This window comes from Alosa sapidissima, chromosome 13, assembly GCF_018492685.1.
Source record: "Alosa sapidissima isolate fAloSap1 chromosome 13, fAloSap1.pri, whole genome shotgun sequence".
NCBI lineage: Eukaryota > Metazoa > Chordata > Actinopteri > Clupeiformes > Clupeidae > Alosa > Alosa sapidissima.
Window position 1 is genome coordinate 1,913,913 of NC_055969.1, and position 26,030 is coordinate 1,939,942.

The 26,030-nt window shown below is 41.6% G+C and overlaps 1 protein-coding gene and 1 long non-coding RNA gene across 5 annotated transcripts in view; one reads left to right on the forward strand and one right to left on the reverse strand.

The window, feature by feature from the left end:
* LOC121680982 (homer protein homolog 1) overlaps positions 1–26,030 on the reverse strand; it is a 170,170-nt gene that overhangs the window by 128,298 nt on the left and 15,842 nt on the right. The gene's annotated exons all lie outside the window — the stretch shown is intronic.
* Positions 19,000–21,837, forward strand: LOC121680998. The gene is made up of 4 exons (XR_006021906.1): positions 19,000–19,365; positions 19,811–19,877; positions 20,486–20,554; positions 21,822–21,837. It is a non-coding gene; the product is annotated as an uncharacterized LOC121680998 (long non-coding RNA).

Sequence of the window (26,030 nt, forward strand, 5' to 3'; positions counted from 1 at the left end):
AACCTTGTCACCATCATCTCCGTTTTAGTGAGGGTAAAATAAAAATCACTCATCTCTAACAGAGTAATTAATGTAGCTGTGCAGCCAGATGATATAATCAAGGGTAACATCCATATAACAAATCGGATACTGTTGCTTGGTTGAATTGTGATGCACCCTTTAGAAAGTCAATTATTATGACCGTCGTGCAAGTGAAGCGGTGGTCATATAGGTTTAGTCAGAGTTTTTTTTTTCTTCTTTTTTCAGAAATTTTGTGTCAACGATTCCCAGGACACTGAAAGACCGGGCTGCACAAAATTTGGTGGGCCCCACAAGGATGACACGGAACCATTTGATCCGTCTTAGTTTTTCCAGATATTTGCACACCTATGAAGTAATTCCAGTTTTTTACCCACATTACAGTACAGAATATTAATTTGACAAACTCGTTGTGAAGTTAAAATAAACCGTCATGTTGTGTCAGACCTATAAATTAGCGAGCATAGCAACATTCATAGCAACATCACTGTTTTACTTAGCCTACTGCTGTGTAAATGAGCTAAAAACCACCTTAGTCATATGTTACAGACTAAAGTGGCTTTTAGCTCAGTTACACAGCAGTAGGCCAAGTAAAACAGTGATTGTACAAAGCTAATGCTCAACAGAAACAGAACAGGAGATTTCTCAGGTTTCTAACCCAAAATATGGGAAAATGTCAACATTCATCTTTCTGTTGCTATCCCTCTGCCAACAACACAAATTCAAAACTGCTGAACCACTAACTAACCACTGAAGCTAGATCTAACGTGGCTTTGCTTACAGATTGGCGTCACAACATGTTCTCACAACAATCACAGCATTATCTTAAATGGGATATCACTCTGGGGTCGCCTCAAAGCAAGCAAAATGATTCATCTGTTCCGATGGAAGGACAAGGAGGTTGTAGCAACAGGACAACTGTACAGACACTGACATGTCCAGTGGTAGGGCTAATGTTATTAGCTTAGGCCTATCAAAATACGTGATATTTAAGGGAAAATATTAAAACAGGAAGACAGCGGGGAAAAAAGTTAAAATACATGAGTAACCCAGAAAAAACAGAAGGGTTGACAACTATGATCTTGGGATATGCTGACTTAGTTGGCAATGAGAGAGATGGAACTAACAACTGGCCTTTGGCTATAGCAACCATCCATTTTAGTAACAGCAGTTTGTCCTGAAAATTGAGAAATGAGTTGGTGTGTGACAGAAAGAAGTAATTCTGCAAACAAGCTAGTTTTAATGATCAGAAGGTGGAAATTATAGCAGCTACACAACATAAGTGTGGCAATAGTGGACAATGGACTCCATGGTGTTTGTGTCGCATTACCACCTTAAACGTGCATGAAAAATAATGCATGTTCGAGGTGGCTGCATTACCACCTTGAACGTGCATGAAAAATAATGCACATTCGAGGGAGCCGCATTAACACCTCAAACCTGCATTAAAATTTTGTGATACCTGAACGCCATCTCATCCATTATTCCATACTTAAGTTAACTAAAGTTACTATTGATTGTTAACAGATAACATTATAAATATGCATTAACAATCAATAGTAACTTTAGCCAAAAAATGTTTCCAAGCTACACTGTCTATTAAGAGAGGTCTATTCACAGCCACAAGAATGGCTTGCCTTCCATGGAACCATCACTGTAATTGTATGTTGCGCATATGATAGTGCACAGACTGCACAGACAAAAATAACTAATAAACTAATAATAATTAGTTAAGAGTAGATTATGCCGTAACTCTCTCAAGATAGCAGGCCAAAAAATGCAAGAAAAACCACTGGCCTACCATATTGGTTCAGGCGGAGACGCCTGGGTTTTGAATTGAAGATCAGCATAATTCTGTTCTCTATCGAAACCAAAAAAGTCAAGTTATTCAAGCATTCTGTCAGATGATCTCAGGGGTATCTTGATCCAATTTATTGCATTGAAAAGTCTATAAGACTATGGGCCCTATCGTACACCTGGCGCAACATGGTGCAAAGTGCGACATAAGGCTTATTCATATCCTACACCCAGTCAGTGACAAAATGTTCGCCATATGCTCTACTGTTATTAAACCTTGCCCCCGGGGTGTGGCATAAGGTTTGATCTGGTGCATGATCCAAAAATCGCTATCTTACACCCTCTAAAAATTATTACGCCACTGACCAAGAAAAACCTGGTCTATAGCGAAAGGCGCCTGTAAAGCACAGCTCAAGATGCACTGTCACGAAATGTAAGCAGCCCTTAGCAAGCAGTCCCAAACAACTTCTCTGCAGTAGAAGCACTCACAATACACTGTGCTCTATGTGAACGGCATTCGTGATCATAGATTTCTTGGCATGGACATCACAAGCAGTCAATCCAAAAACAAATGAAGTGAATTACTCAATTACTCAACATGGGTTTGGCATAGTGTGGCCACGTACTATGTGATAAAAAAAGCACACTTCAGATACCCCCTCTATCCCCTACTCTTTCTACCCCTTGGTTACTCAATGATTTTTGACCAATACAATACAATACAATAACACAATCTGAACTGCTTGAACAGCAACACAAAACAACCAAAACATGTGGAATCAGTGTACCGAAATAATTTGGCTTTGTAATACTGATTACATTGACATACAAAACACACTATAATGTTGTGTCCATATCATTTTATGTATAATGCTATATAGTTATCAGATGATACATAATGGGCTCTATCTTGGCGATTCCCATCTTACACTGGAATTTTTCATCATGTGCTTCTCTTTTATTAAACTAAAAAGTCTACCAATGAAGTGTGGAGATACATTGAGCCTCGTAAATGGGTGTAAAACAGTGATTTATTTGCATGGCTAGCCCGATGCCGAAGCACCACTATTGAAAAAGCTGTTGGTAGCATCGGCTAACTAGCGCCAGATTTTGGAGTGCAGGGGACAAGCCGAGATGGGCTATGAGACATACGTTCACACTCGGTATCATGTTTCAATACACTTTAGGTCAACATCACACTGGAATTCTCCTTTAAACAGAAAACTTAAATCCAAAGAACTAAGAGCAACGGCAATATATTTCACTCAGAATATTTATTTTAAAAGATTGTATGAGTGCAACAACAAACAAGCTTGGCAGCGTTGATACACATAAGCCTAAAACTAAAGGGATCAGGTTTAGCGTCCAAGTTTTACTTTAGCCTTCTACTTGATATGAAGCATATTCAATTGCTCACGTTTTTCTTTGCTCTCCGTAGCACACTCTCATGTTTCCGCGAAATGTGTCCTCTTAGATTCCAAAATTAATCTTTAAACTGTGTCACCACGTGGTTATTCTTGCTCTACATTGTTAGTATCTTGTTATTTTGTAGGAATAGTACACTTGTTTGACTTATCAGTTTCCTTTCTAAATTATTACTAAGGCCAATACTATGGCCAATATCTTTGAAATGTAACAATCTTGGTTTTATTAGGAAGACATGAATTCTGGGTGGGTTTGGGCTCCACACTCAAATTCCATCCATATTACACAAAACTATAAAATAATCTAAACTTCATTCACTCTCGGTGTATAGATCAGGACAGACTTGCAGAACAGACTGGAGGGCAACAGTCTGACAGCCTGCATGAAGATAAGCATTAATGGTCCACTAGTAAAAGAGTGCAATTACCAAAGGGCCCTTGAAATGTTCTTTTTAAGCCAAGGAGAATGACTTGTAGCGATGCTAGTTATCAGCCCAGCCATAGTGACTGATCACATTTGCACATTTTGTTGTTTTGCATTTTCTTTTGCACTTGTTCTATAGTGTGTAATAGTCTTTGTTGAAATTGCACAAATTACATAAATATTTTGAAATATTTGTATACTGTTGTATAGTTTGTTTGGTGTTATTACTTTGTTAACTGTTAGTTTGAGAAGCTGGTTATTTATTTAATATGTAGTGTTTAATAAATAATTGTTAAATGTACAGTCTGTAGTGTATCGCACAAACAAGACGCCAGCTGAGACACACTGTCACGAGATGTAAGCAGCAACTCCTCTGCAGGATAAATGTCCTTCGCTTTTTAATTCAGTCATTTGAACATTATTGGGGTAAGTGTTGCTTTTCTCAGGCTGTTTTCGATGGTAACCCAGTGTCAGTCAATAGTGAAAGTAATTAACTGCGTATAACTGTTTTGTCGTTGACTACCACGGTGAAGTTAGTTTCACTTTGCCTATCAGTTCAAATAATAGACGAGTGCGGATACGTGTAGCCCGGTGGTATGCGAGCTTCCACTAGGGGGTACGCAAGTTGAAAAGGGCAATGTCGGAAAGGTGTTACAAATGATTTTTTTAATCTTATGCCTTTGTTCTCTTTTGTTCTTTGTGTTTCATAATGTTCTCCACACTGTTTTTTTAGTGTGAGAGCTCATAGACCAATTGCACATTTTGATTTTGTTATTTGTTATCATTTAAAGCAGCTAATTAGCCTAAGCATGATGCCTGGAATGTGTCAATAGAATGTGTTACGTTTTTATGATGGTGAGGGTACGCGAGCCGAGTCAGTATGAGGTGGTGGAACGCAGGGAAAAAAGTTTGGGAACCGCTGGTGTAGCCTATACTCTGCTAAGTTTTAGTAAATGCCTGTTCCATATAGCCTGACAAGCCAGACCCACATTAAAATGTAGGGTCTGGGCACTCACCGTTCGCAGTGCTCAGTCCGAGGGGCGGGATAATCGGTTGTCTTTCAAATTCCCTCTGCACACAATAGGACAGCGCTGAGTCCCATGTGTTTTCCCACCAGCGGAGCTATGGGCATCGCTTTCAAATGACCACTTCATTCGCGCATTACGAGGCGTGAAGCTGCGGGAAGCTTTAGTACCACTTTCAGCCACTGTGCGTCGCTCTGCCACTGTACATCGCTCTGCCTGCCGCCCCTTCTGAAAAAGCAGGATCTACCATTAAACATAATTGTTGCCGAGAGTAATCCCAGCCTACGAATTCAATAACAAAATGTAGTCAATTGACTGCTTGACATGTCATTTTTATTTTTCTTTACAATAAACAAATACATCTGCTTTATGCCGCAGAATTACATTCATATTTGGCTAACTTCTTCAGACGCGCAAAGACGATATGAGTCTGTTGCATTTCGTTAGATGTCCGAGTCACGCATAATGTTTGAAAACCACTGGCTCGTAATCACAATAATTTAACACACGACAGTTGGATACTTCATCATGTTCCCATGCCTACATTTTGGTGAGTAGCATAGAGATTGTTAAAACAATAAAGTATGGCTCTCCGTTTGGGACATCGAAAACTTATATTTTTAGTAGACTACCGTTGGAGATGCTGACTTGCAAAGGCCACGGGATAACACGTTATCTCCACTATCATCAGTCAATGCCCCCTTGATCAAAGTGGGGAATGAAAGAAAAAGTTTGAGAACCACTGGCTTAACAAGTTACCTGCAGTCCAGAACACACAGAATATTGCAACAGAAAGTTGCCTTTATAATCAACTACTATTTGTTCCAACAGCATTCAAACAAAGCCTTTATAAAAGTGAAAAAAAAATATTCCATAAGAAGTAAAATAAAATACTGTTACTGTAACTGTATCCCAAGCTTCAGCTCCCCACGTCTGTGACAGGCAGACGTGACACCGCTAAATTCTCAGCTTGTTTATAGCCTACCCCACACTGAACGCATAAGACCGCTAGCTAGGCCCATCACTGTGGGGTGCGGTAGCCTACTCTCTGGGATTTAAGTCAAGCAATATAACCATACAAATGTTTCAAAATGAGTAATTTCGGCTTTGTCTGAACTGGCCATTGTAGGCTACGTAAAAAATAAACAAGTAGGCCTAGGCCTATCCCCTATCCAATGATATCGGCAAATGTTTGTTTTCCAAAGTAAGAATTTCACTTCACCATGCACCTTCGACAATGAATAGCTCATTACACTTATGTTACTGTTGAACGTAGGCCTAACTGGTATCATTACAAACATTATTCTGTGTCCTAAAAACTGGCATTTTATGGCATTGTGTCATGTAAGGTCGTTGCAAAATCTAGAGAAATGTGTGAGGTGGTTAACATTGGGTTAGACACCAGGGGCCATATTCACAAAGCCTTTTATCTTACCACTAGGAGTAGGCTACTCCTAAATAGCAATAAAAGATTTTAGCTAGGAGTTTCTCTTATTAAGTTATTCACAAAGCCTTTCAGACCTAGCCTAGGCTACTCTTAGTAAGGAAAAATGACAACTCCTGAACAGATTCTGGAGCTGAGCGCTCTAGAATCTTTGACTAAGAGTGAGTGAGTCTTCGTTGCTATGGATGACGTTATTACTCATGCACGAGCTTGACTGAAGTGACCACCTTGATTGACTGATGATTGTAATGCGGGAATGATTCCAAACACCTCCCTTACGATGAGTGGCAGGTGACAGGTCTGAGAATGCGTGCGCTACACAAGGACGGAAGATGATAAATAACTGAATAAAAAGGCCTAGCCTAAATGAATCAAGAGTAAGGCGAAACAAATAGCCTAGTAGCCTAATGAAACATATGGATTGATGTAGTATCTTTGTAACATTATTAAATTAGCCTAATCTGTTATGCCTACGTTTGCAAAAGAGAACATTTTAATTTGATTCACAATAATGTTACATTTAATTTACATGTTGACAATGTGTAGCCTAGTTTTGGTTGTTGTTGGTGGCGTTATTGCATGTTAGTTATGCCTACAATGCAAAATTGCTTCCTCACGATTGCAAGATCCTGTAGCCGCATAGGATTTCAAAACAGGCGAAATGCCACAAAACCGGTTTGTGAATAGGTCTGTGAGTTAGGAGTCATCTTGACTTCTTTTAAGCTGTCACAGCTGGTGGGAAGGTGTGATTTGTTGGGGGCAGGGCAGCGTCGGCACCAGAGAGCAACTGGTGGGGGGGGGGGGGGGGGCTATGAGCACTGACGGGGGGGCACCTCACCTCACTTTTATTCGTTATTTTGCCATATAATAAAGAGCATCCTTCGAGCCTTTTGGATAACTGAATCAATATGATCAAGGGGGGAAATAGTGCAAGAACATAGCGGTCATAGCCGTTGAATAAACTAGCACACAACGTTTAGAATAATAGAATTTTAATAGAATAGCCTTGCATAGGCTACAATACAAGTAAATAGGCTATAACAGACTCACCACTAACAAGCCTAGGCTATAGGCTTCACTGTGTCTTTCCATTCATTTCGAAATGTTCTTGTAAGATCCTGCTCAAAAGCAAATTACACATACTGATAATATCACAACATTGCACATAGGCTATGTGATCCCTCAAAATGTTCTTTAAAGTAGCCTACAGAACAAATTCTAACACATTTACGAAGTGGTAAATGCACCAATTGTGATGGAAAGTTTAAGAGCAAACAGGACACTCGGTATGACTTTTAGTATTTTGTGCTGCTCTGACAGTCCACTTTTATTGCCACTTTTAAGTCTACTTGTTTTTGAGTTTGGAGAAGTACTTGCAGCGACAGGTTAGCCTACGAATGCCGACTCCACTGTCGCATTTCCCAGCCAGGTCCATGATGGGCTTTTTGTCACTGCTTCCAAAAATGTCTCCCTCTGGATAAAGCAGGTTAAGACCCGTGCTGTGTTGCGCTCACTAAGGGGCCGTTTATACAAGGACGATTGCGAAGGAAGACGACAAAATATTTTATCATAAGTGCCTTGGCCCTTTATAGTTTCTGCAATTTAGATTAACAGATCATGCATTCAGCTTGGGTCATCCTGCGGTCATACGAAAAACCTTGTATTTTCCATTATATTCCCAGATCTATCTTGAGACCTTTTACTGGATTTCTTATGCAGCAGTGTCTAAAAACCCTACTGATCGAGATTTATGCTCATTTGGCGTTGCAGGAGTCGTGGTAAATATATTGGTGGCACTCATTGCAATGGTGTCCGAGTGTGCAGAATCCCTTTTCATCACGCAGTTTGCGCACATAATCAACAGTAGCATAGTTGACACATGTCATGTTTCATTTTGAGTAGGCTAAGTGTTCAACATCAGTGTTCAATATGGATTTAATTTCAATCATGCATAATAATATTTAGATTTTTTTATGTGAGGGAGAGAACTTTGGGGGGGGGCACTGGCCTGTTTGGACGGGCCTGGCCCCCTATGGCCCGCCCTTGACGCCGACGCTGGGGCAGGGCCGGATTAACTGGGCACAAATGTCTGATGGCCCCCCTGCCCCCCAGCCAACGTGAATCAGGTGGTCAGTTAATAGGCCTAGCCTAGGCTATATCGTGAAGATTTTTCTTGCCATCTAAGGCACGAGCGCATCTGTGAGGCCAAGCACCTCACCAAGTAGCCCATTTGTTTACAACTAACATTACATTTAATTAAACTGCTTATAGGCTATGCCGAAATAGTTTTCAACATTTTGAATATTAGTGTTGGGTGAATTAGGAAATGTTCTCAAAGTAGCCTTAGTCTATAGCTGAAAGATGCTTGGGATCCCCCCCTGTCAAGCGGCACTTATTGTTTCAAAAGGAGTAATTTCGGCTTTGTCGGAACTGAAGAGCTGTGGACGTTACGGCAGGGCATGCCCAATGAAAATAAATTAACGCAACCCAACACAACGCAACACAACACAGACCCCGCTTCTCTCGCGTCAGTCACTGAAATGAACGAAACAAAGAACCCGCTTCTCTCGCGGCAGTCACTGACAGTAGCCTAGAATAAATGCATGGGGGAAAACACTTCCCCATGACAAAGACATCGTAAAACACTGAAAGTTAATATTTTGTCACTAGCAACATACATCTGTCCTTTGTCAAATGTGTTACGTTCCAAGTAGCCTATAGTGCATTCTGCTTCATAAAGTTGAACAAATACATTTGCTTATTTCACAGAAAAATATAAATAGCCAGTTTAGGGTCTACAGTGCAGAGTTGGTAAGTTATGGTAGGCCAACTTGGAGTGAACATACAAACAGGGGAAATTATTTCTCTAGTAGCTGAGTAGCCTGATGGTAGGCAGGTGCGCTCGTAGACAAACATTGCGCGTGCATGCGCTGCAGCAGTTGTCAGACATTCACAAACAAGTTGTTTTAGGCGGTTTGAAGTCGCTTGGCTACATTACAGCCACTCGGACAAAAGACATGTAAAAAAATATATGTTTTGAAAACTAGCATTAAACTGGATTCGATCCCGCAAAAGCAACACACGCGTGACTCTCTCCATCCTGATTCCCTACTCTTTGAGCCAACTAATATGTTACGCGAATCAATTACCTATTGTAGGCTACCATTAATTATGTCTGTATGCTACTGAGACCCCCTGAATTTCTCCTTGGGGATCAATAAAGTATCTATCTATCTATCTATCTATCTATCTAATAACGTAGGCAACACCCAGGTAACAAGTTGTCCAGGCTATCTGAAACAAGGGGTTGCCTCTCATCTACAACAACTGGTTACCTTGGGCTGCTACAGTCGTCAGTGCACTGTGCACAGTAGGCCTATGCTACTCTTTGTGGTTGATCAACTAAAAATAAAAGATGTATTTGGTGATGACGTTATTGTAGGCCTAGTAGACCTACATTCTGAGAAATTAAATGGTACGAGAAACGATCTACTTAGCGCACCAGACCGCAATGTCTTCAAGGGTTGAATGAAGGGAGTTTGCAAAAATTAGTGTATTTTTCAAGTCAATAAACATTCTTAATTTTCGAATGTCTTTGTCAGGGAACATCTGACTTTTAAAAACCATAGGCCTGGTAGTCGCTCAGACAAGGAGTTATAAGATAAAGGCAATACCATTTGTGTCACCTAATGCAGTTCAGTGAATTAGCAAGATACCATCAGAAGCCAACAATCATAAAGCACAGCTCTCTTCCCTGCGCATGAAGCTGTCTGCGTGTTGTAGGCTAGATTTGCGTGAGTTCTTTCTATCTGCTTTACTTTTGTGAGTTGCGACCACCTAGGCTATGTTATAGACGTTCTGGTACCAGTGTTTAGCTATGTCACAAAAGAATAAGCTTTGTCAGACTACTTTTAAAATGATATTCAGGGCTATATACATTTTAAACATTCGGGGCTGAAGACCCGACAAAGCCTTGCGTTAATTCTTCAGGTGGGAAGCAGACATGTGGACTCGAGTCAGACTCGAGTCATGATTTTAATGACTTCATACTTGACTTGATAAAATTCGGCATGACTTGCGACTCGACTTGGACTTGAATACTATTCACTCAAGACTTGACTCGGACTTTGCCTCTTTGACTTGTGATGACTTGACATGTCTCGAATCAAAAACTAAATTTCCTGATCGTGTACCAGTCAACCCAGAGACGCTTTCCTGCGACTAAAAAAAAATAAAAAAAATAGCGGAGACAAGCAGCAGAGCACAGTTCAGTAGCCTACTGCCACTACCCTCACACGCGTTACGCACTGTGTGTAGGGCATCAAGAGACAGAGGAAGGATCAACATTTAGCCAATCACTAGTAGCTTTACTGCAAACTGATTTGCACTCTTGTTAGAGAACGTTTGTCAAAAAGCACCAACAGCATGTTACATAAAGATGATACTTTTCGAGTCCTCTCCATTAAGATCCAACTTAAACTTATGCTAGGCTACTGCATTTAATTGAGAACACATCTAAGCACGCACGAGAGGGAGAGAAAACGAGTAGGTTCCAGCTGGCTTGTCATTGTTGATGATGATTGATATCTTCTTTTAAATATAAGAAACATATAAAAAGAAATCGTGGAAGCAACAAGTACGAGATTAGAGGAGATTGTGAATTTATCCGGTTCTCACTAGTCTACTATACTGTTATAAACTATGAGATCCAGGTCACTATGACATAGCTGCACTCACTGTGATTTGGAAAGTGGACAAGAATATTATGAAGAGTTGTCTTTGCCTTGTGTAATGGAACTGGTGAGTCTTGAAGTATTCAATAATTTATTTACATGAAGCACATGATATGCCGATTGAAACGCATTCCACTCAGCTACTGTAGCTAGGTGGCTACTGGCTACCAGGCTCATAATTCACTTTTAATTGCAAACAGAAAATGTCAAGCAAGCATCATGTCATACATGCTTCTCTTTCTTTCCAAAGGAATGAAAGCTGTTTGTGCCAACTTAATATCATGCTTATCATTGTTAATATTGTGCTATACATGTGGCACAAACAATTTTTGAGTTTGTGGACTAGCCATAGGCTATATTTGAACGGAGCTGGTAAAAAAAGATCATTATGAGAACGTGTGGACAGTGCACAATGGGCTTAAAGTGACAGTGCACCATTTACAAATTAGATAAACAGCATCAAATGTGTAGTATTTCTTAAGAAATGAATACTTTAAAACACAATTACTGTCATTATTATCTTTTAAATAATATAAAAGTGTTGACCTTGGCTTCCCTTATGAGTCACCACTGGCAGACAGCCTAATAAATTGTTTGCAGGCAAATCTGTGGCCTAGCGCAGTGAAATACCATCAGTCAAATTATTACTCATCCTTACAGTGGGCTCCGCAATTTGGAAAAACATTATATATATTTGCAGCTGTGCTGAGTGTCATGTAGCTATCCGCTTTGTACAGATTACTCAGGTATGCACATGTGTATATTACACAGGTATGCACATGCATATGTCGTAAAAGATTACAAGACAGAAACATTGAACATATTTTAATCTGTATTTGTAAAAAAAATACTGTGGATTAGATGGAAGTGCTAAAATTATGATCGATAGTCTAATAATGGCATTATTAAGTGAAGAGTACCTGATGACTTGTTCAGGACTTGAAAAAGATTGGGACTTGGACTTGGACTCGACTTGGCTTTGATGTGACTTGGACTTGGACTCGACTTGCCCTTCTCTGTATTTACTTGGGACTTGACTTGGACTTGACTGCTAAGACTTGGGACTTACTTGTGACTTGCCAAACAGTGACTTGGTCCCACCTCTGGTGGGAAGTGTCAGGAATTTTCATACGAGAGACGCTCTCATTGGTGGTTAGTATATGGAGTAGGGAATTGACAGGAACATATCCAATCACATTATGAGAGATGCTGAATTTAACATAAACTGCGATGTTTGATTTTAAATTAATGTAAATTTAGCCGGGACTGTAAGCTGGCACATGTGGGTGCTCGATGTTTTCAGTGGGTGCCCGAGAGACGGAGCACCCAAGCGTATCTCGCGGTTGCATCCATTACAAACAAACATGCAATGTGAACGTCTGGGATTGGGGAGAGCACTAAATGCTCTTCTGAATAAGCACGAAGTCAAGCCTTTAAATGAAAAACACTCTTTAATAATCAAAAAAATAAACGCTAATGAAGTAAACTTGTGACCATCAAAAATCGTTTATCGCTGTAACTCTGTGATAACAGGACGTAACAGGAAGGCATTTGGCTGAGCAACGGAGGTTAATATGCTCTATATTTTGTCCAAATGATGTCTGTCTATCATCGTTGTTTACATCATTGTTTACTGTGTGCTGTTTGTGTTTCACTAATTCACCGTTAGGGTTAAATGCAGGGACCAAATTTCCCTCACGGGATCAAAAAAGTATATATACTATACTTATATATACTATATACTTAAAGGGAATGACAAATGTCATTCTCATTGATTTAAAAGATGTTACGCCCAAAACACACCCATGACTGATTAAGAAACATATAGAGCCGTCGTTTTGTAAAGGATTGTAATATTATGATCATGAGTAGACACAGGCGAGCCTGGAAGGGCCTAGGCCCGTCTACTTGTCAGTCTTCCCCGTCCAATTAGAGAATCAGTCAAATCGCAAACAGCCGGCAGCTCCGTTTAATTGTCATGTGTGATGAAATGCGTTCATACAGTATTCCACTTTTTATGTCATAAACGTAGCATGCCTATGGAAAGGCTTTGCAGTAGGATTGTCCAATGGTCAATCTGTTGCTTAAATTTGTTTTATGCGACGCTCCGATGTCAGCTTTGATCAAATGCGTTCAATAAATTCAACTTTTATGTCATAAATATAACATGCCTATGATTAATGTTTGTATGGTGTATCTAATCTAGGCCTCTCTTATGTTCAATCAAATTGGGTTTGCCCGCCCGTTTTTTTCTGTGCCCACCCATTTCTGGCTACGTTATTGATTATGATTCCTTTATCTGTGTGGGTTTCTTTAAGTTATGCTGATGTATGCTCAACATTTCTAGTCAATAAATCCAATGCATCAAAATATATTTACTTAGGGACTGTACGATATTTATAGGGGGGAGGGCCGGTCGCCAGACGATCGGGTTAAAAATGTTCTGCTTGGCCCTCCCCCCTGGTCAATTTTTTTTTTTTCCAGGGGCCTCCCCCCGGCTCAAAAAAGTTCTCCTAGGCCCTCCCCCCTACGTGAATCAAATAAAACTGGTCGAAAAATGACGCGGGTTTGGTCACAAGCAGCCCGCGGTCGCCCGATATTTTAATCAACGCGGTCGGCCGCAACTTAGAGCGCGAATATTAATTAGGACAAAATTATACCCGACCCGCGATCCGACCCGCTTATTTACAAAATGTGTGCTTTTGGTTATAGCCTGCATGCAGTGTGACAGTAGGCCATTTCTGTAAAACAAACTAATTTATTTGCGAAACTTTATGCAGTAGAACTACACGCAAGCATGCACGCAACCACCAAGAATTAGAACACTAGGATAAGATTTGAAGGCCATGGACATACATCTTTCTTTCGAAAACAGAAATGGTGAGGCAAGGTAGGCAAGAGAGATATATTGTTGGTCAAAACGTTAGCGTAAGAACTGGTTTATAATGCTGAATGAAGCACAAAGCTTTACTAAAGCACATCCACTGTTTAAAGTCACAAACACAACGAACTAAGGTAACTTTTATGCATGCGCGAACCTATACATACCGGTAGATATGGCTGTGTAGTCTGTGCCATAACATTTATTCCTGCAGGCTGCCTGTTTTGGCTGTCATACTTTTAAATGGCTTCGCGAGAAGGCCTACATAGACCATAACTTGTACTACTGTCATCTTCTTTAAGAACTTTTCCCAGTATTTCCCATAGCCTATATCGCTTTTCCTGAAAGGGTGTCTATTTTAACTCTCCATCTGTTTAACCTCTATAAAGCGTCTTCAGCTACTTTACTGAAGGAGACATGGGACTGCATGAAGGTTATCACTGGCCTGAAGAAGAACAGCAGCTCTGTGGAGGGGGACCTGGACAGGGCGAACCAGTTGAACCACTTCTACAACAGGTTTGACTGCCCTGCTCCAGCTCCAATGGCGGTGGTCTGTCCACCATCCCCCAGCCCCCAGCCCCCACCCTCACACCCCCTCAATACCAGCGCAACACTCACCTCCATCATCACAGGCTATCGTACCCCCACCATCACTGGATTTTGCACCCCTCCCCCACATGGCGATCATGAACAATGAAGTGACAACGACCTCAGTCAACAGCCATCAGACACACAGATCCCAGATGCACCCCCCCCCCCCCTACAACCCTCACCATTACAAAAGATCAAGTGACAGTCCAACTTAAGAAATTGCGCAGCAATAAAGCAGCTGGGCCTGACAGACTGTGCCCAAGGCTACTCAAGGCCTGTGCTTAGGCATGCTCAGACCCCAGGTACGCCATGCACTAGACATGTTACAGTTTGCTTACCAGGAGAAAGTGGGCGTGGACGATGCCATCACTTATCTTCTACACAGGACACATTCCCACCTGGACAAGGGGAAAAGTGCTGTGAGAATCATGTTCTTTGATTTCTCAAGTGCTTTTAACACCATCCAGCCCCTCAGATTGGGAGACAAGCTCTTGCAGATGGGTGTGGACGCTCACCTGGTAACCTGGATTACAGATTACCTGACCGAACGACCACAGTTCGTCAGACTGAAGAACTGTCTCTCTGACACTGTGATCTGCAGCACCGGAGCGCCACAGGGAACTGTGCTCTCTCCAGTCCTGTTCACCCTGTACACATCTGACTTCTGCTACAACACCGAGTCATGCCACATGCAGAAGTTTTCTGATGATACTGCAATTGTGGGGTGTATCAGGAACGGGCAGGAGGAGGAGTACAGGAGCCTGGTGGAGGACTTTGTGCAATGGTGCAAACTCAATCATCTTCAACTTAACACTTCAAAGACCAAGGAGATGGTGGTGGATTTCCGCAGGTCTCAGCCCACTCTGTTACCAGTCCACATTGATGGGGTCAATGTGGAGGTGGTTAGCACCTACAAGTATCTGGGTCTCCACCTGGACAATAAACTGGACTGGTCAGCCAACACTGACGCACTCTACAAGAAAGGGCAGAGCAGGCTGTACTTCCTGAGGAGGCTGCGGTGTGTGTGCAGTAAGCTCCTCAGGATGTTCTACCAGTCTGTTGTTGCCAGCGTCCTCTTCTATGCAGTAGTATGCTGGGGAGGAAGCACAAGGAAGAAGGATGTGGGGCGAATTGACAGGCTGGTAAGGAAAGCTGGCCCTGTAGTTGGAGCTGAACTGGAGTGCATAACTTCACTATCTGACAAAAGGACCCTGAACAAACTGATCAACATCTTGGACAATGAGTGTCACCCACTCCACAGCACTATTGTTAAGCAGAAGAGCCTTATCAGCTGGAGACTTCGCTCACTGCCTTGCACAACTGACAGACTGAGAAAGTCATTTGTCCCCAGGGCCATTGAACTGTTCAATGCCTCACTTAAGGGAAGAGGAGAGATAGACTTCTCTGCATAGTCTGTCTGCCTCTTCACCCCCTCCATGTTTGGTACTGTCTGTCCACTAGCCACTTGTACCACTGTCTTTATGCCTCACTGTTTGCGTGCTATATTAGCACATCAGCACATATGCATAACCCCCCCCCCCCTCCATGCCACAGCCGAACTGTGGCCACACTTATACATTTTCTTAAATAGTTAAATATATAGACTTTACTTTACTTTATTTCTGCATTGTTGCACTGTTGACTTACTCATTTGCACTATATCCATGACCACTATCACCATTGCACTACCACCATGACACTCATTCACACAGAGCACCTTAGAGCACCTTACCATACCTTACTATGCACAGAGAATCACAGGCTCAGTCCCTGCCTCAGTCATTGCAAGCGCCTCTGATTTATTAAATCACCACTATGTGGATACTGTTTTTAGAATTGATTTAGATTAAGTGTTAGCACAATTTGTATTTTTGTAATTTGTATTTTAGTATATTTTATATATTGTATTAAGTGTTAGTATAATTTGTATTTTAGTATATTCTTTATCTTCTACTGTCCTTACTGCTTAGTTGTGTTTTTATATTATATACTTTAATTACTCTTTCTGCTGTTAAAGAATGTGTTTGTGTTGTATGTATGCTGCTGCTGAGACCTTGAATTTCCCCTGGGGATCAATAAAGTATCTATCTATCTATCTATCTATCTATCTGTTGACTTAACTGTATTGATGCTTTACTGTATTGATGCTAGCCTTCTCGTGATATTTTAAGTAGGCCTATTTGTAGAAAATATATATTTAATTAATTTTAACTGACCCGCCCGCAAATGACCCGAATATCATTAAAATATTTTGTTTATGACTCATAACCGCGGGTGACCTGCAAGCTTACGAGACGTGAATCATGTTTTGGCCTATAAACCTTTTAAAATATTTATTTTAATATAAATATTTTAATATTTATATTAAAATAAAATGGATCATTGATCAGGAAAAAATAATTTTCCTCGGCCCTCCCCCCAGGCCAAAAAAAATTATCCTGGGCCTTCCCCTAAGGCTTAAAAAATTCTCTTAGGCCCTCCCCCCCCTGATGACCGGCCCTCCCCCCTCCCCGGTAAATATCGGGGAGGGGGGCCAGATGTACTAATGCTTTTACGCCCACTTCAGGCGTATTTGTTTCGCAACGTGCGCATAAAAACATAGCGAGCAGGGCTGTACAGTGCGACATATGTCGCACATGCTACAAAAAAAATAGTTTGTGCGATGGAAGATTTACCAACGTAGCACTGGTGCTACAGTATACAGTTTTGCTTATGGCAATACAATGCATGCGTGTGAGACTGACAGGGAGGCTACATCAATTACCTTCTACTGTGATCAGTGCAACTAGCTACACCAGATGTGATAGAGGCACGTAGGCTACGTTAAAAAAAAATAGACCCGTCTTCTGTTTTTGTGCGTCGCCGAGGTATGTACAAACAGGGTAAAAGCGCAGACTGCCTGTCGCGGGAGCTGGCAAATTGCGTATTTCCTTGTCATGCATATGCATTCATGGGAGGGTCAAGGGGAAAGTGGGAGTTTAGTGTAAAAAGATGGGAGGGGAAGCGTAAAGAAGCGCCTAATTATGTATTCCATGGTATGTGCAAAAACTGCCAGTGAAAGTGCACGTCTATTCTGCGCTTAAATATTTCCGCCTTGTAAAAGCAGGTGTTAAATGCAGTTTGTGGTTAAATGTGTCAATAACAGAACCTTTCAAAGAAAACAAAATCGCTATTTAGAGGACCAGTTTTGCGTATTTGTGCTATATCAAAAGGAACCTTAACCTTCATTGGCCTTTCGAATGTCTTACTTTCACGTCATCCACTTAAAGAAGCCCTATGCAGGTCTGGTTATTCCTTCGCTGTTTCTGGGTTTTCGCCGGATTTGGGCTCGCATTTTTCACGACATAGCTCCCCCTGCAGCTTCGGTAGCAAGTGACTGCTACGCTAAACCCCCACTAGCTAGCGAGCTAGCCATCAAGAAACCAAGCTAAACACATACAGGGCTCACAATAAAACGGTCGAGCAAACACATTGTTCAAGAGACTATCAAACCACATTACAAAACGAAGTTCACCTAAGGGTAGGCTACTTACAATTTCAACAGCAACAAAGCCAAGTCGGCGTCCGTTTTGCAGTCTTCTTAGAAACTACAATCTGACTACATTTTCGAGGCGCGATTGGATACTTCCGCTGAGTCACATCCAGATTTACCCAGTCCGGGTTCAGAAAGTTGCATATTCGTTTTTTCCGCGGAGAAGCAAGGGGAGACGAAGCACCCACCAAACAACCCAGAAAGTGTTATAGAACCATCAGAACGACTCTCAACCTGCATAATTAAGGTCATTTTTGCTAAAATTGTTGCATAGGGCTCCTTTCAACTGTCCTACTTGCTAGATTTGACAAATCTTCCATAGCCTACGTGCACAAGTAGTTTGAGTAGAACTACTGATCTTCATTATCTCCCTGCTTGTTGACATCATGGATTGTATTATTTCATGATCGCTTGAAACGTTTGATTCTTTTTAATGTTGTCATCAGTTAACTTCATTCAACTGCACTTGTAGACTATGCCGTTCAGTTGTGGACGTTGCGGTAGGGGGCGGAGAAAGGCACAGAAACTGATGAAGTGAAAGTTTGATAAATACAACGTACATTAAGTTCGTTATCTGCGGCTTGTCCATGGCGCTGATAACGCTACCCAGATAGCAGTAGACTCCGGACAGACTCCGCCTTCAAACCGGCAAATCCGTGTAACTGTCACCTCTGTTTTACTGTCGTGATGGAGACATTGACCCGGATCAGACACCAGGGGGCGGGAAGCACAGTCACAACTGATACGGCCAGCCGTAGTGAAACGCAAGCGCGAATTTTTAGTTCTACGATTTCGTCGACTGCGTAACCGCCGCCAGAGCGGAGTTATTAACGGAGGCGGTTGGTGAACATGAGAGCTAGTGAAAAGAAGAGTTCGTTTGATTTGTTTCAGGTAAGCCCATTTGCTTCAACTATATTAGAATGAAATACATTATTTTTGCTTTCATATAATGTTAATGGATCCTTCTGACGTTTACGCTACTTTAAACTGGTCTTGGACGATTAGCTAACGTTAGCTTTTGGGGTAAGCAAGGGTTAATGAAATGTTCATTTTATCCATGTACAAATTAATTTAGCAACGCTTTTTATCCGAATCGACTTAATTTGGTCAATTTACTTGTGTGACCAGACGGCCCTCAAGTCGGTGTCATGCCGGCCACACACCACCAAGAGTCGCTTCAGCACCCTCTGGTGGGCATGCACGGCTAAAAACACGGGGTTTGTCAACAGAAGCACATGGCCAACGCAAACGGCTTCAACGAGGCACGGCTGGCAGCCAATCATCGCCACCCACATCGCATCAGACCTCGTTTGTCCAAGCACAAAAGGAGCAGCGCCGTCGAGGAGATGTGAGTTCTGGATTTTCTAACCCTCACTCCCATATCCGTTTTCCACAGAAGGCGCCTAAACAAAAGACGACCCACGGACGACTGGAGCCCCGACTGGCCGAAGCTGGCGTACAGTGGTGACCTCCAGCCTCCCTTCCTCTCCACAGTGGTGAGCCCCTCATCTGCACCTTGCCTGCCTGGCTGATTTCCCCAAGAACCTTCTCCCCCCCGCACCGGACCACGACGAGGGGTCTTCACTTTCACCCACCAAGCTACCACAGTGTTGAACAGAAAATAAACACACCCGCGTTGTCGGGTTTTCACTTCATTCCTGCCTTCGGTTCATTCTTGCCCTGCTACACTTGTTACTTCAGGGCTAGCTCTAGTCTCCCTTAGAGCAACTTAGGCTGAGATTTTAACCCACAATTTCCAGGCTGGCATGCTAGCCTGATTCCTTAACCGCTACCGCATCCTCTGTAAGCCAGAAAATAATTGAGATGTGTTCTATGTAGTGAGATACGTGTTTGTATGTTAAAAAAATGATTTTGTACAGTTAGGCGTGTATCCAAGTATCAAATGAATCATGCCTTCTCCCTCTGCCCCCATCTCTTCAGCCCCAGGACCGAGGCGTTCAGGTGGCGTGACTGACGTGCCCTGTCTGCAATCCTCCCTTTCAGTAAGGTAAGTGATAAGTCTTGTAGCACTGTTTAGCCTATGTTTCTGACATTTAAAACTTAAAAACCAAAATATATTACATAAAGGTGTTATCAGGGATTAAAATTCTCGTTTGTACGACGGACAATCGTCATTTGGAAATTCGAATCCCCGGTGGTGCACTCGTAATCAAAGATAACGGTCTCTCTAAAAGCTGAATGTGGAACGCTGGATACGTGCTCACTCTAGAATCTTTCGCCCTCAGCGTGCGCCATCTTGACTAGCAGCTACATAGCGGGAGGGAGCATTTTCAAAACGCGGTAATCGTGGTTGAGAAAACTGAAGCAGCAGCAGCAATGGAAAACACACTTTACAGAGTTACAATCTAGTTATAACATAAACAGTGACAGATTCTTTGTAGTGCTGCAGCGATTAGTCGATTTATTCGACGTAATCTACCATGAAAATTTAGAGCCGTATAGACCGGTTTCAGGTCCCTAACAATGGAAGGAATTGGGATGTTGGTGAGTTATCCATGTTGTGAGATACGTGTTTGTATGTTAAAATAATGATTTTATACTGTTAGACGGGTATCGAATGAATCATGCCTTCTTCCTCCTCCCCCGTCTCTTCAGCCCCAGGACCGAGGCGTTGAGGTGGCGTGAATTCGGCGTGCCCTGTCTGCAATCCTGCCTTTCAGTAAGGTAAGTGTAAGTCTTATAACACTGTTTAGCCTATGTTTCTGATATTTAAAACTCAAAAACCAAAATATATTACATAAAGGTGTTATCAGTAGGGCTGTAACGATATACGATTCAAACCCGAAATCGCGACATTCATATCCACAATACTGTGTCGTGGTGTGAAAAGGCAGAATCGCGACACACCCTTTCTAGTGTTTCACGCACTGCTTTGCAGCTTACACGGCCGCAAAAGCAACCCACATCTCCCGCTTTACTTATCGGTAGCCTACGTTGTCCAAAAACAAATAAATAAATAATAATTTCATACCTCTCCTTGCTTTTATTGTAGACTATGTGTGCAACTTTACCAAACAGTATAGAAGTAAACCCCCTCTCCTTGCCCCGCTCTCTCTCACGCTCACTCTCCCTCCCTCTCCTGCTCAATGAACACACGCGACTTAAATAAAACATTCACAATCGTGAAAGCAAGGACGCTTAAAAGACGACTAGCTAAATTACTATTAAATCCGCTTAGCATCATTAGCTATCATTGCTGCACATATTTGTTTAAAACTCTTGCATTGAAGTTGACTCATCATCTCAATACCAACGTTTCCCAAAAGGGCCTGTCCCAAGGAGAACAAGTATTATCTTGAAACTTAAACACACATGGGGAAATCCAATCCAATTCCAATCAGTAGACTATGATAGGCTAAGCATACAACTATGCTTGTTTACAACATTTCCAGGCTTCAACCAGACAGCTGAATTAAAGAGGTAGAGTTGTAATAAAAAATAGTAGGCCTAGGCTATAGGCTAATCTGCATAAAGTGTGCTGTCATAAATATCAGTCATTCAGAAAAATATAAAGGATATAAAATAAAAGATATATTATATTGTAATCTTCTGGTGTTCTAAGGGAAACTATTAAAATGTTATTTAATAAAATGTCTAGCCACCCCCAAAAAAAAAGAAACATCGAGATTTGTATCGAACCGTGGGTCAAAAATCGTGATACAAACCGAATCGTGAAGTTGGTGTATCGTTACAGCTCTAGTAATCAGGGATAAGAGTTCCGGCAACTGAAATCATAGGCGCCATCTTTAAGACAAGTTCGATCATTGTAAAACTTTCTATTACGTCTGCCAATGGAACGAATTGGGATGTTGGCGAGCTATCTATGTTGTGAGATACGTGTTTGTATGTTAAAATAATGATTTTATATTGTTAGACGGGTATCCAAGTATCGAATGAATCATGCCTTCTCCCTCCTCCCCCGTCTCTACAGCCCCAGGACCGAGGTGGCGTGACTGGCGTGAATTCGGCGTGCCCTGTCTGCAATCCTGCCTTTCAGTAAGGTAAGTGTAAGTCTTGTAGCACTGTTTAGTCTATGTTTCTGACATTTAAAACTCAAAAACCAAAATATATTACATAAAGGTGTTATCAGGATTAAAATTCTCGTTCGTATGACAGACAATCGTCAAATCGACAATCGACAATTTGGAAATTCGAGTCCCTGGTGGTGCACTCATAATCAAAGATAACTGTCTCTCTAAAAGCTAAATGTGGAACGCTGTTTTTTTTTTTTTTTTGCTTAAATTGTTTGAACAGGGATAGAAATAGACATTCCACTTTGTCTTCTAATTTGTACCCTCCATTTTCACATTTTTCAAATTTTCTTGTTCCAAGACTAAGACTTGTCATCTTTCTCAAACAAGATTTTTACATTTCCAATCTAGTGGAAGCATTACACACTGCATCACAAATCATTCATTCTCAAATCATTAACTATCTTGATAATGTTGAGTAATGTCATTTTTGTACAGGAAGCATTAGCCAAGGATTGTCATGTGTGCTGATTGGCTTTCTTGTCTCAACAGGGGCAGTAAGGGCAAGATCCACCCACCACCCAGTGCATGCTACATATGTGTGTGTAATAAATTGAGAGGGAAAGTGTGTGTGATAAATGAAATTTAATAAAGTAAGTAAAATTTTGAATTTGTGCTTCTTTTCTGAAATACATTAGTACAAGGTTTTGATTTTTAGATAATTTATTTCAAGATGTTGATAATTTAACACTCAATATACATGATCAAACTACTGGCTACTGAGTTCAACTAGGGGTATTGGATGTTACTGTTTAAAAAGCGTTATTAGTAATATTTATACATTTGACAATCTTAACTTTTTAAAGCTTGAAATTCTGAACAAATACTGTAACTCCTTGATTTGTTAGTGACATTGACTATATAGTACAAATGGGTGCCAGACGTAAAATGAGCTGGTCCGCATTTGGCCCAAATAAGGGCCGCAATCGCCACTATCGAACACTTATCTGGTCCGGATCTGGCCCAGATCATGACGATAATTTGCACATTTGGCCCGGATCCGCCAAATAAAAAACACATCCGGTTCAGAGCCGTCCCAGAGCTGGGCCAGATCATGAAAACGGATCTGGGTATGTTCGCAAATGTACGTACATCTGGCCCTGAATATTAATTTCCTCAATTAACATTTTTTAACCAGAAAACGGTTTATGCTGTTTCTGAGACCGTAAGCAGCACACTGCAAATCCAAAGCAGAAATCCTCAGCTATGATGTTGACTGCTTACTTTGTGCATGATTTAAAAATAAAGGTGAAACATTATCTTTTTTTACCAGTGGGGTCCTTAAAAATCAGTACAATTAAGAGGGCACAATCAGAGACCTCTTTAAAAAGTCATTAATCCTAATCATAATTTGCCCATCAACATCAAATAAAAATGTTTCTGAGGAAGTAAACCCTTCAAACATGCAAATTAATTTATCACTATAATGTATAGGTGTTATATGACAGAAGCCATTTATCATCCCATTTATCTCCCTGACCTCAACAGGGGCTGGGAAGAATGGTGGTCCAGCAAATTTATAGAGGTTAAACAGATGGATTTGATTCAATAGAATTTTATAGTGGTTCGTCTAAGTACTGAGTTCTCACTGAGGTCGCAAAACTAAAAGCACAAACACTGCTTTGCACTCAGTTTGCAATTTTGTAACACACACTTTGCAAAACTGTAGGCACAATTCACTGCACAGCACTCTTTTTGCGGAACTGTAAACACAACTCATGCTTTACACTCAATTTCCAAATGATCAACACACTCCTAGCAAATCTATACACATGTATGGCTATTATTTTCACTATTTTGCCAACTCTCTGGCACACTTTTTCATGTGAAAACTGTTTTAGATAATTAGTTCACTTTGCAATCAGCCTAAGCACTATAAATAAGCCACAGGTAATGTACAATGGGTACAATAGAGGGAGCAGGAAGAGTGAGAAGAATAAGAATTAAAGGAGGCCGAAAAATAGGACGTGGAGGTGAAGAAGTAAGAGGAGGAAGAGGACACGGAGGTGAAGAAGTGAGAGAGAGAGAATGACAAGGACAAGGAGGTGAAGTTAGAAGAAGAGGACAAGGAGGAACACGAGGAGGTCGAGGAGGGGGAAGAGGAAGGGTAAGAAGAGAAAGAAATAGCCCTTTTTACGGGCAAAAAAAAATCTACATGTGGGGATATTGTCATGTCAGGCCTGGATACGGCATTCCAGAATATATTTTCCCCGGTGCCTTGGACTAGGACATTGCATGTGATGTAGACGAAATTTTGAGAGAGGCGACCCGATACAGACTGATTTGTTTTGTCTCAGTGAAATTGCCATTTTGTGTTTTGACTTGGAAAAACACACTTGTGTTGCTAGGTTACGGGGACGCTGGCGAGACACGCCGCTCCATCTGGCATCATTTTTGGGGGCCAAGCAGCGAAGCTGCAAAGGCACCCATTGTGTTTCTAGCTTTTCCTATTATTATTACACATCTTTCCTCTGCCATTGAAGTCTATGGCAGCCCATAGAACCGTCTGGTGAAAAGAGTCCGCATCCCGAGTGCTCTAGCGCCACAGGCCAAATTTGGACATGCGTTTACTTCTGACCCGTTGGCCCGATTTTGAAAATTGAGGTACCATTGGAATCCTTGGACCAGGCCGAGTTCAACGCACCCTATGACGTCATTTTCCGCCATGATGGATTTTCCGCCATATTGGATTTTATTGAAAGTGAAACAAATTTTTCACAGGTCACAAATTTTGTCCGATCGTCACCAAACTTGACATACATGATCTTCAGACCAAGCCTAACAAAAGTTGTGGTGTTTTGTCTTCGGAACTTAAACCGTTCACCCGTAATATCCAATCGAAATTTGCAGCGAAGCCGCCAAACAGGAAGTGAGCTCATATATCAGCAACCCATTCATCTATCATAACCAAACTAAGTACATGGACTCAGGACCCAATCAGGGGGATGCTCAAAAAATCTGGTGACCTTTGACCTCTAGGGGGCGCTGTAATTTAGGAACATGCCTTTTGGCTTAGAATTAAAATGCACTAGTTGTGTCTGGTAATACTGTTGGAGGTCCTTAGGCCGACCCAAGCCAACTTGTGATGTCATCGTAATTGATTCGGCCGCCATATTGGATTTAATCAAAAACACGTACAAATTTTCGCAGGTCACAAATTTCAGCGGATCCTCACCAAAATTGGCAGAGACCATCTTCAGACCATGCCTTATTAGTGCCTTGCTTTCTGGAACAATTGACAAAAGCATTGGTCTGTAACAGCCTATCGAAATTTACGGCGAAGCCGTCAAACAGGAAGTGAGCTCATATCTCAGCAACGTTTTCATGTATCAAAACCAAACTTAGTACATGTACCTCAGACCCCATCGGAAGGACGCTCAAGAAATTTGGTGACCTTTGACCTCCAGGGGGCTCTGTAATTGGCAATAATGCATTTTGGCCAGTAGTTGCTGATGTGCATTATTCTGCAATGGAAGTCAATGGCAGCCCATAGAACCGTCTGGTAAAAAGTTATACAACTTTGCACACTGATTCCGGACAGTCAAATAATTAATTTCACCAAGTTTCATGGCGGCACCTCAAGCGCTCTAGCGCCAAAAACAGGCCAAAGTTGGACGTGTGTTCACGGACGTAACTTTTGACCAGTTGACCAGAATGTCAAAATGAGGTATCATTAGAATCCTTGGGTCAAGCCAAGTTCAACACACCCTATGACGTCAATCTTTGACCTCTATGTTTAAATCACAGCAAGTGTGATCATATCTCAGTCGATCTTTTATTTTTGATATGAAACTGATTACAGCAAGTTCTATCGAGTTCATTCTAATGCGTGCGTGCAAGGGTGGGGCGGGGTGGGATGGGCACGGGCGGTTGCGGCGGTGGGCTGGCTGGGGGAGGGGGCGCCGACACTCAGCCCTGGTTCAGCCCCACAAAATCAGCTATGTTTTGATGTGAAACTTGAACTTGTAACTCAGCCAATCTTGGGTTGTTTGGCATTGAACTTGCTGTGACTGCTTAATGCTATATGTCTGATACAACGGCCTTGAGTTACATGGCAAATCTTGCCTGCTGATCTGCCTGCTTGCCCCCCTCATTGCTGCTTGCAGCTA